Raw genomic sequence first — 10,460 nt, 5'->3', positions numbered from 1 at the left:
AGGACATCGCCAGCCAGGGGAAGTGGCAACAGGGATCGGGTCTGGCCGTCGGGGACCACTAGGGCCTGGGCCCACCGGGTTTTCTCCCGGTGTCCCGGCGACCCAGTCCGACCCTGAACAGAAGTACTAAATTGCACTAGTGAAGTTACACAAACTAACCAATTAATGCTTTTAGTTTCTAGGTTGGATTTACTCTATTTAAGTGAAGGTTTGACCTTGTGTGTTGTTTTAAACCTCAGCTATTGTGTTTCCATGTTACTATTAAGAGCTTTCGTAACAGAAAGAAAGCAGCTTGCACCATTATCTATTTGCCAAGTCCAAAATCAAAGGCACATGAGACATATGATTGCACATCTTAGCTCTTAGCTTAGTCTCAGCTCTGACCAGGGTCGGACTGGGCTGTGAAGGGCCCACCGGGACTCCCGTCCCGGGCGCCCTTCAAGTGCACTCATCCGGGCGCATCCTCAAATCCCCCCCCCTTTAGGGGCCCCCTTAACCCCCCTCGCAGGGCCCCCACCCGACGTCCTCCCCGGGCGCATAAATTTGACACGTCAGGGGAGGAGGGTTCGAGAGGGGGAGCGCCGGCAAGGGTCGGGTCTGGGCCGCCGGGGCCCACTAGAGCCGGGGCCCACCGGGATTTTTCCCGGTGTCCCGGCGGCCCAGTCCGACCCTGGCTCTGACTCATGATTATAGAGGCACCCCTCTGGTTTTTAGTACATCATACTTAGGCTAGTGCAACTCGGGGCTGTTTTTTTCATACAAGCACAAGGTCACAGCTAGATATGCTTGGTGGCATCAGAAAGTGTTTTGAAAGTTCCAATTCTCTTTTGTTTTATTTATGAGTCATTAGTTCATATGGCTGCAAGTCATACATTTCCCCTCATGTGCAAGGAAGAATAATGACTCGTGATGCATGTATATAGGGTAGTACAATATCGGTGCTTGTTTGTTGGCATTTCTCCCGAAACAGCATTTTGTAACATAGAACAGTCATAGAGCAGCAGCAATATAGAAATAGTGGATCTATATCCAAAGTGTATGTCAAATTTTAAAATGCAGCAAAAAAAATGTAAAATAGTGGCCACAAGATTGTATATTTTGCAAGTGGTTCAATAATATCATCTAGACATTCAGCTGGACGTATCTGAAAAATTTTAGTTGTGAAACAATGACATCCTGACAATTAGGGGCTGATTTACTAAAATTAGTTTTTTTCTGGCCATAAAAGTCATATAAACTCGACATGGTATAAATTCGAATTAAACTCGATCATTGTTGTATTTATAAAATTTCACAATAAAGCTTGAATAGTTTGTATGTAAATTTTGAGTTTACAATCAAAAATCTATTTTTTTTAGCCAAAAGTATCGTTAAAACTCAAAAAATTTGCGTTAAACGGATGTTGAATACTTATTTTTCCCGACTTGCAATTGCTCCAGCAGCCAGGAGCATTGGCACTCATTCTTGGAAAATAATAATATGTTTAAGTTTCACTTGAAACTGGATGAAATAGAAAATAATGATGGATTGACTTCCCCTTGAAAACATATGAAATAGAAAACAATGAAGGGATTAACATCTCCTTGAAACAGGGTGAAACAGAACACAATGAGGGGATTCATTTCTCCTTGAGGGGATTCTATTTCTCTACTATTCTATTCCTCTACTATTCTAGGCCTCCATAGGACTCAACAGATCAAACCTGGCAAATATTTTTTGACAAAAAAAAGTTAACAAAACTTTAATAAATCTCGAATTATGGGAGTTATTTTCAGAAAACTCAAGTTTTTCAAGGAAAATTTTCGAAAAACTCATAACAATATCAGAAAAATCAAATACTGGCAAAAATCTCGAAAATATATAGAAGTGAAACAAAATAGACTTTTTTCTCAAAATTGCTTAGGAAATGTGCCCATAATGCAAATAAATTACTTTTAGTATGTTGTAGAATCTTATCGAATGATACAATTGGATAAAATCTTACACTGTATTTTTCTAATTATTATTAGAACTCTTCTACGATAGGTTCTAAAGTAAACTCCTAGGGGCACATTTACTAATCCACGAACGTCCGAATGCGTTTTTTTCGTAATGATCGGTATGTTTGCGATTTTTTCGGGGCCATCGCGATTGTTTCGGATTTTGCGTGACTTTTTCATCGCCGTTACGACTTCATCGTATATTTTCCGTGACTTTTTCGTCAGCGTCGCGAAAAATTTGGATTGTTTACTATAGCGCAATACGGAAAAATCGCGGCAGCGCCGAAATAATCACGAAAAATATGATAAAGTCGCGACGGTACCGAAAAAGTCGCAACAACTATGAAACAATCGCGACGGTGACGAAAAAATCGCAAAATTTTCGTTTTTTCATTTTTTTCCCATTCGGGATTTGGATTCGAGGATTAGTAAATGTGCTCCATAATGTAGTCAGAATAAAATCTCATCTCAAAAGTATATAAAATAATCTAGTTCTGGAATCACAGTACAAGTAGTAGTAGGATAAACTTTAGGTTTTGTAGAAGTTGGACACAGATTGACCTAGTTCAATAACCTATAACAATGATTTGGTGCTTGCTTACTTTATACTGAAGCTGGCCATAGCTATACCTATGAAACCGGTTTGTGTGATTCTCAGTATGTTTATGCTGGTCAGATGATCCCTACTGATATATAAGTACCATAGACACCAACTGGCTTGATGATCCAACAGGTTGGAAATTTTAATCTGCCAGTTCATTATGTCAGCCAGAGCAAGGTGCATGGGCATATGAGGGAGTAAATGCATGCAACAATAGAAGGGTGGCCATACTGTGTATAGCCCCCTCATTGGGGTATCCATTCATTTGATTAGATGCCATACAGAAAAAGAACATTTAACTGCAGTAAAAGCTACTGTAAATGGGAACCTTGGCTTATCTCTCTACATTGCTCACAATAATTACATGCTCCTTAACATTAGGGGGGCAACATTGGCCTTTTAACTACATGGCCAGTATCCTGCCACCACATTTTCCCTGGGGAAGGCAAGGTTATATTTATTGGCAAGATATATTGCAATTTCTGCTCTGTATGTTTAATCTGCTGTGAGCCTCCGTGTCAGCGATACTGTATGTTCATCGCAGACTCATAACTTCATTCCAGAGATTTGCGTGCACAGTTTATACATTCGGGTTATGTTGCCTTGTCCAACAACCTTACACATTTTCCAGACTTGCTAAATAGAAGTTGGTCAGCGCCGAATATAGAAAGAACATGTTGCATTAACTGTAATGCCTACAAAGGAAAAGTAATTTCACTTGTTGTGCAAGAGTTTGAAACACTAACTGTCTGGTCATACTGTTCATTTCACCATTAACATTCTGCGCTGTCTCAACACTCAATGATCTCTCTTCCCTGAAAATAATCACCCTGGAAATATCATAATAGTTTCAAAGATGTGACCCTTTGTATCCAAGGTTCCTTAAACCTTTGTATGAAAATATTATTCTTTTCTTTGTTCTTGATTTTGCAGGTTTGACATGTATGTTCAAGTATGTTCTTCATCTCACTTAATGTTTAGGGATGCCAACCAGAACAGCATTAAAGAACCCAGAAATGCAGATAGACATTTATCCTAATCATTTTTCTGACTAATGCTCGGGCTACACCCCTTTGGGTTCCTCAGGAGGGACACTTACCTGTTTTAGGAACCTCTGCCTTATTTCATTCTGGCCTAGTTGTCTTGGTGCCCAATGAGCTAGAAAGCAATGGAGGGAAGCAGGGCATGAAAGTGCTAGGAAGCAGGACCCTCCCTCCTCCTTTTCTATTTTTTCTTGCAGGACAGGATTACCTACATATTTTGTGGGACAAGGACCAAAGGTTGGGCCCAGAAGCTGGACTTACCAGTTCCTTTTAGGGTGCAGGATGAACAGGAGCACCAAGGCATCCATCCTTCCTTCCCTACAGACAGCGGAGTTGACCTATGTAGCAGTTAGCAGGGGTGGCTCAACTCTGAGCTCCAAGGCTAATTAAAATGGCTAGTTGGTAAAGTGAGGGGGCTAATGGGTAAGTCTGAGGTCCTGGAGTAAAGTGGATTACCTTGGATTGGAGTCAGGACACAACTTAATGTAAAGGTCAGTCCTCTGTGATGATTGGTGGGCTGTTACTGCTGTTTAATGTTTGTAGAACAAATGGTTTTGTTACAATAAGTTATGGTTGTTTATATATGTTAATGTAATTTATATTAAATATAATGTTAATTAACTACTGCAGCCTCTTTGAGGTCCAGTTATTATGCGGGGGTAAGAAAGACGTAAGGATACTGCAGATATTGATGCTGCACCTATCAAGGTTGTTGTCAGATCTGGACATGCAGTAGGCAAAATCAATGTGGGCACAGTTTGGCCTGATTCAAAGCAGGGTAAGAAATAGGTAGAATTTTCCAGCAATCTTGCTCGATATGTTAGTGTTCTCTATGCCTCTCATTTATGTACACATAGATTTTCACCATAAAAACATCAGCTTTCTAGCACAGAAGGCTGCATGCTGTTTATTTAAAGAATTCCTTATTGACTTGGCTGTTTTCCTGCTAAAGCGTTTGGGAGAAGGCACGAGCCAGAATGACAGAGACAGATGGGGTGGAATAAGAGGAAATATTTTATCCTGGCTAAAACAATATAGTTCATCTCATGGTGGTTGACTCAGGACATTGTTTTTTTTCTCATACCCTGTAGGACACAGAAAAGGCTAAGAGTTTGGTAAAAACTTAAAACTAAAGAAGCTTTATCAGAAAGGTCTATGTAAATACAGCTAGAAAATCTTACAGGACTACTGCTCTGTGGAAAGAAACACCATATTTCGTTCCCTTTATTCTGTACACATGAACTTCTGTGTCAGACTTCCTCCTCTCAGAAAAATCCTTCAGGGCACAACAGAAGCCTGCTCAGTTTGCTTCTCTCCCCCTCCCCCTTCTGCTTTCTCCCCCTCCCCTCTCTGCTGTAATCTGAGCTGAGAGCTGTACCCTGCCTGCACCCTGCTGCCTGGAAGTGAAGTCTGACCAAGATATCTTAAACAAACAAACAAGGGAGATTCTAGTGTTGTTTGCTCAGGTGTAGTAAAGCGTTCTGTAGAATAAACATAGTGTTCTAGTTTGAACTATTATGACTAATCTATTGGCTTTTAATAAAATGTCTGAGTAGCTTTCCTTCTTCTTTAAGGGACCCACAACAGATTACCATTAATGGAGCACATGTCTTTCATACTGTACTGGAGAAAAATACATTGAAATATTGTGGTTTATGTAGATCCTGCATGCTGCCTATAAGCTGTGGAGAATTTGACAGAAAGTGAAGAACTGTTTTGCACCTGGATTTCAGCATATAAAAATTGTATTTATTCAGTTAAAGGAACAGATTACAGGGATAGGTATATAAGGGGGTTCTCTGTTGTGTGGGACTCTTTAATAAATTTTAGTTTGAAGTTGGAGTGTCCCTTTAAGCTTAATCCTCCACAACCACCTGGCAGAAATATATAAGCGCCCTCCCCCTGAGATTTATATAGGGAATAATGTACCACTTACTACCACCTTACTAAAATGTAAGGATATTATTAGTCACCAAAGAGTTCCATGACAATTTAGAAGCCCCTAATACAAAAGAGTTATTTTATAACGCTGAAAGATGACCTCTAATATCCTCATATTTTACAACAGGGGGTACATTTATTTATTTGAGTCATTTGACAGAAATTACATCACAGTACCTTGCACTTGAACCCAACTAAAATATAATTAATCTTTATTGGATGCAAACAATCCTATTGGATTTAATTAATGTTTACAATATTTTTAGTAGGCTTGAAGGGGTTGAGCTAACTTTTAGTATAGTGTAGAGAGTAATATTCTGAGACATTTTGTAATTTTTTTGTTCAGCAACTATCTGGTTGCTAGGGTCCAAATTACCTTAGCAACCAGGGAGTGGTTTAAATGACAGACTTGTATATGAATAGGAGAGGTCCTGGATAGAAAAATAAGTAATAAAAAGTAACAGTAACAATAAAAATGTAGCATCACAGAGCAGTAGCTTTTTGGCTGCCGGGGTCAGTGACCCCCCATTTAATAACTGCAAAAAGAAAAAGAAGGCAAATCATTCAAATACTATAAAAAATAAATAATGAAGACCAATTGAGAGATTGATCACTAAAGGTCGATAACGCTTATCGCATGCTTTTTTGCGTTAAAAAGCATGCGAAAAGTAAGTACCAATTCATCAAAGTCATTTTGCATGCGTTAAGACACATATCGCATATCACAAAGCGTTATTTCTTTTTTGAAAGGTATGTTTTATTGCTTTTTATACAAACAAAAACATAAAATAACACATATAACATTACAGTAAATAGAATATGCTAGTCTTTCTTTTCAGGTCTGTCTTTAAGGTTTGTTACAAACATCGAGGGGGAAAGTGTAACAATACAAAGTTTAAGGGTGGATCTGGCGGCAGTTACATAGTATTGGGTACATCAACCTACTGAGCTAAGTGCTCAGGATGTGGTAGAGAGAAGTGGGGAAACGCCGGGGATTTCACCATGTGAATGGGAGTAGAGTCCTTCAGTTTCCCTCCAGATCACACCAAGGACCCCAAACTTTATCGAATTTATCAGACACGCCCCTGTTCTCATATGTAAGTTTGTAAAGAGGGACAACAGCATTCACTAGATTCTTCCAGGCTGTAACAGTGGGGAGGGTAGTGCCCATCCAGTGCATTGCAACTGTTTTTTTGGCATAGAACAGCAATATTCTGTAGCGTAGCCGGGAGCTATTTTGGGCAATTATAGTGTCTAGGACTCCTAGCAAGCAGGTTTCAGGAGCGGTCACAGTGGGGAAGGCTAAGTTGTTTGATAGATATTTGGTCACTGCTGACCAGAATTTAGCAATATGGGGGCATGACCAGATCATGTGAAAAAAGTTGGCAGAGCTTGCTGCACATCTCGGGCAGTGATTTGTTGGGGTACGGCCCATCTGGTGCAATCTTAGTGGTGTGATATACAGGTGATGGAAGGTTTTATACTGTATAAGTCTGTCTCTGGTAGATATAAGACAGTTGTACATTGCGTCTGTTGCCTCTTCCCAATCGTCTTGGGTGAGTGCTGGTATTTGGGAAGTCCACCACATTTGTGCAGAGTGGAAGGGTTTTGGACCTGTTGAAAGTAGATTTTGATATAGATTTGAGGTGAGCTTTACTGGGTTACTAGATTGTAAAGTAGCCTCCGCTGGTAAAGAAATGAGTTGGGGGGTGAGAGTGGCAAATTGGTCCCTGAACACTGATCGTAACTGTAGATATTTGTAAAAGGGGAGATTAGGTTGCTGTGCTTTCTCTCGGATCTGCAGGTATGTTGGGAAGGTTGAGTGTTCCATAAGATCTCCCAGGTATTTAATATTATGGCGAGGCCAATAAATGAAATTTTGTAATGTCCTAAATTGTGGTAGATATTTGTTGCCCCATAGTGGAAGTCTAGATGTAAGTAAGGGTGGCGGGTGTTTGAGTAGTATAAGTGCTGTGGTCCAGGCTTTATGTGGAGTAGTTAGAGTTGTTGGCAGTGGGGCTGTATCTTTAAGATGCCGGTAAGGAAAGTTGCGTAATCCTTCCAGGGAGCCGAGTATTGTTGCCTGGAGCTGTAGATTTGGATTGTAGGGGTCATGAATGAAGCACCAGTGTAGGTAATGTATTTGTGAGGCTAAGAAGTATTGAAAAAAGTGGGGGAAGGCTAGGCCTCCCTCCGTTAGTGGAGCGCATAGTTTTGTCCAGGCCATTCTGGGGGGTCGATTGTTCCAAATAAATGGTAGGATAATCTGGTTAAGTTTCTTAAAGAAAGTTTTAGGGATAAAAATTGGGGCATTATGTAGTATGTATAAAAATTTGGGGAGGTATATCATTTTTATTATATTTATGCGGCCCCAGAGTGAAAGTGGTAACTTGGACCATTGAATCAGTCGGGTTTTGAGATCTGACAGCAAGGGGTCTAGGTTAAGTAGTATGTATTTGGTAGGATCTGCGGTTATCCAGACTCCTAAATATTTAAATTGATTGGCCCATTTTAAAGGTATATTGGGTATTATTGGTTGTGGTTGGAGAGGATCTATAGGGCAGAGGATTGATTTATCCCAGTTGATTCGCAGACCGGAGTAGTGTCCAAATTTGTCCACCTGTTGCAGCAGAGAGGTCAGCGAATCACTTGAATCTGCCAGGTATATTAGTAGATCATCTGCATATAGCGATAATTTTTCTTGGATATTACCATATGTAAGGCCTCTAATATCTGGGGAGTTCCTGATCAGTATGGCTAAAGGCTCTATGGCTAGGGCAAATAATATTGGTGAGAGCGGACAGCCTTGGCGAGTCCCTCTCTCCAGGGAAAATGCGGGAGATGTAATCCCATTTACTCTGACTCTTGCTGTGGGATGCTGGTATAATAGTTTGATCCACTTTAAAAATGTTTGGCCAAAGCCGAAGCCGGACAAGACCTCCCATAAGTATCCCCACAAAGCGTTATTTCTATTGCATTGCGTTAATTAGCGAATAGAAATAGTACTAACACATGATTCACAAACACATATGAAGCGTTAAACGCACAAAATATCGCTTTAATCTGTGAAAATATTAACACCTACATTTCGGTTTGTGAGCGTTTGGCAACACAACATGGAGTTTGCAGTGGGATTTTTTCAAGTATGTGATTGTCCTAGAGTGATGCAGCCTCCAGTTTTCAGGGAAATGGTCATTTTCAGCACAGTAGTTTTCAGAATGTAATGGTTACGTGTGTAATATTGTGCGCTAAATATCACACGCGGCAAAATATATATCGCCCGTGGCGGGAAATAACGCACAAGGCAGGAAATAACACAAGAAAATAGCTCATCGCAAGTTAAATAACACAAAGAACATCGCTTCTTAATTATGACACGTGTCCTTTTAGTGAATCGAGCATTAAGTCACAAAAAATAAGAAGTGATAACATTTTTAATGCATGCTATAAATAGCGCTCGTTTTATCAACCTTTAGTGAATCAGCCCCTAAAAGTTAACTTAAAAGTGAACCGCCCCTTTAAAGTATTGTGATCTAAGTTACAGAAAGATCCCTTACCCAGAAAATCCTAGGTCCCAGCATTCTGGATAGGATAACAGGTCCCATACCTGTATATGCTACCTGAAGATTGGTTGCTATGAATGACTAGAAAACCTAAGACCATTTATTACATTACCCTCTTAAGATTTTAAAATTGCGGTATTACAGTATGGAACAGTACCACCAGTACGTAAATATATAAAAAGGCTTCATTTATTAAAAAAGTTTTTTAAATATGGACTATTACAAGTTATTTACTCAGTGATTTCCCTCTTACAGACAGATGTTCCTTTTAGTATATGTATTCACATCTCAGAAGATAGCTGCTAGCACCCTTACCTTGGCACTGTTTTATACAGTAAAGTACAGGTGTGGGATCCCTTATCCGGAAACCCGTTATCCAGAAAGTTTTGAATTACGGAAAGGCCATCTCCCATAGACTCCATTATAAGCAAAAATTTCATTTTTCTCTGTAATAATAAAACAGTACTTGTACTTGATCCTAACTAAGATATAATTACCCCTTATTGGGGGCAGAACAGCCCTATTGGGTTTATTTCATGGTTAAATGATTCCCTTTTCTCTGTAATAATAAAACAGTACCTGTACTTGATCCCAACTAAGATATAATTACCCCTTATTGGGGGCAGAACAGCCCTATTGGGTTTATTTAATGGTTAAATGATTCCCTTTTCTCTGTAATAATAAAACAGTACCTGTACTTGATCCCAACTAAGATATAATTACCCCTTATTGGGGGCAGAACAATCCTATTGGGTTTATTCAATATTTAATTGATTTTTAGCAGACTTAAGTGATGGAGATCCAAATAACAGAAAGATCCCTTATCCGGAAAACCCAAGGTCCCGAGCATTCTGGATAACAGATCCCATACCTGTACCCTGTATTTACAAAAGCCAAATTATGGTGAACAATGTGTCTAAAGCTCTGTGTAACATGTAGGCATTACATATTTAAATAAGGGAAAGAGATGCCTGACTTAATTGCTTGGAAGATTTTGTTTCCCCCTAGTGTTTAGTGTGTACTTTTCTTTTTTACTTTTTCACTGTGTTCTGAGTCTGGCCCTACAGGAGGGACACTTCCTTCCTCACAGACTATATTGTATAGATCCAGGTGCAGGGTCCCCAGGAAGACAACAGAGGGAATGAGCTCCCACCAGGGATAGTCAATATGTTATATTTTCTACAGGAGCAGGAACTGTCTGCCAAGCAGCACTGTTTGTCCAATAACAAGATCCTGGTTAAAATTCGGGTCTTGGATCAGGACATGGGACAGTAGTGTCTCAGAACTGGGACAGACTGCAGGTTGTTTGTGAAGCTAAGGGATTAAATAAATG

This window comes from Xenopus tropicalis, chromosome 5, assembly GCF_000004195.4.
Source record: "Xenopus tropicalis strain Nigerian chromosome 5, UCB_Xtro_10.0, whole genome shotgun sequence".
NCBI classification, from domain to species: domain Eukaryota; kingdom Metazoa; phylum Chordata; class Amphibia; order Anura; family Pipidae; genus Xenopus; species Xenopus tropicalis.
Note: the sequence above shows the minus strand (reverse complement) of the source record.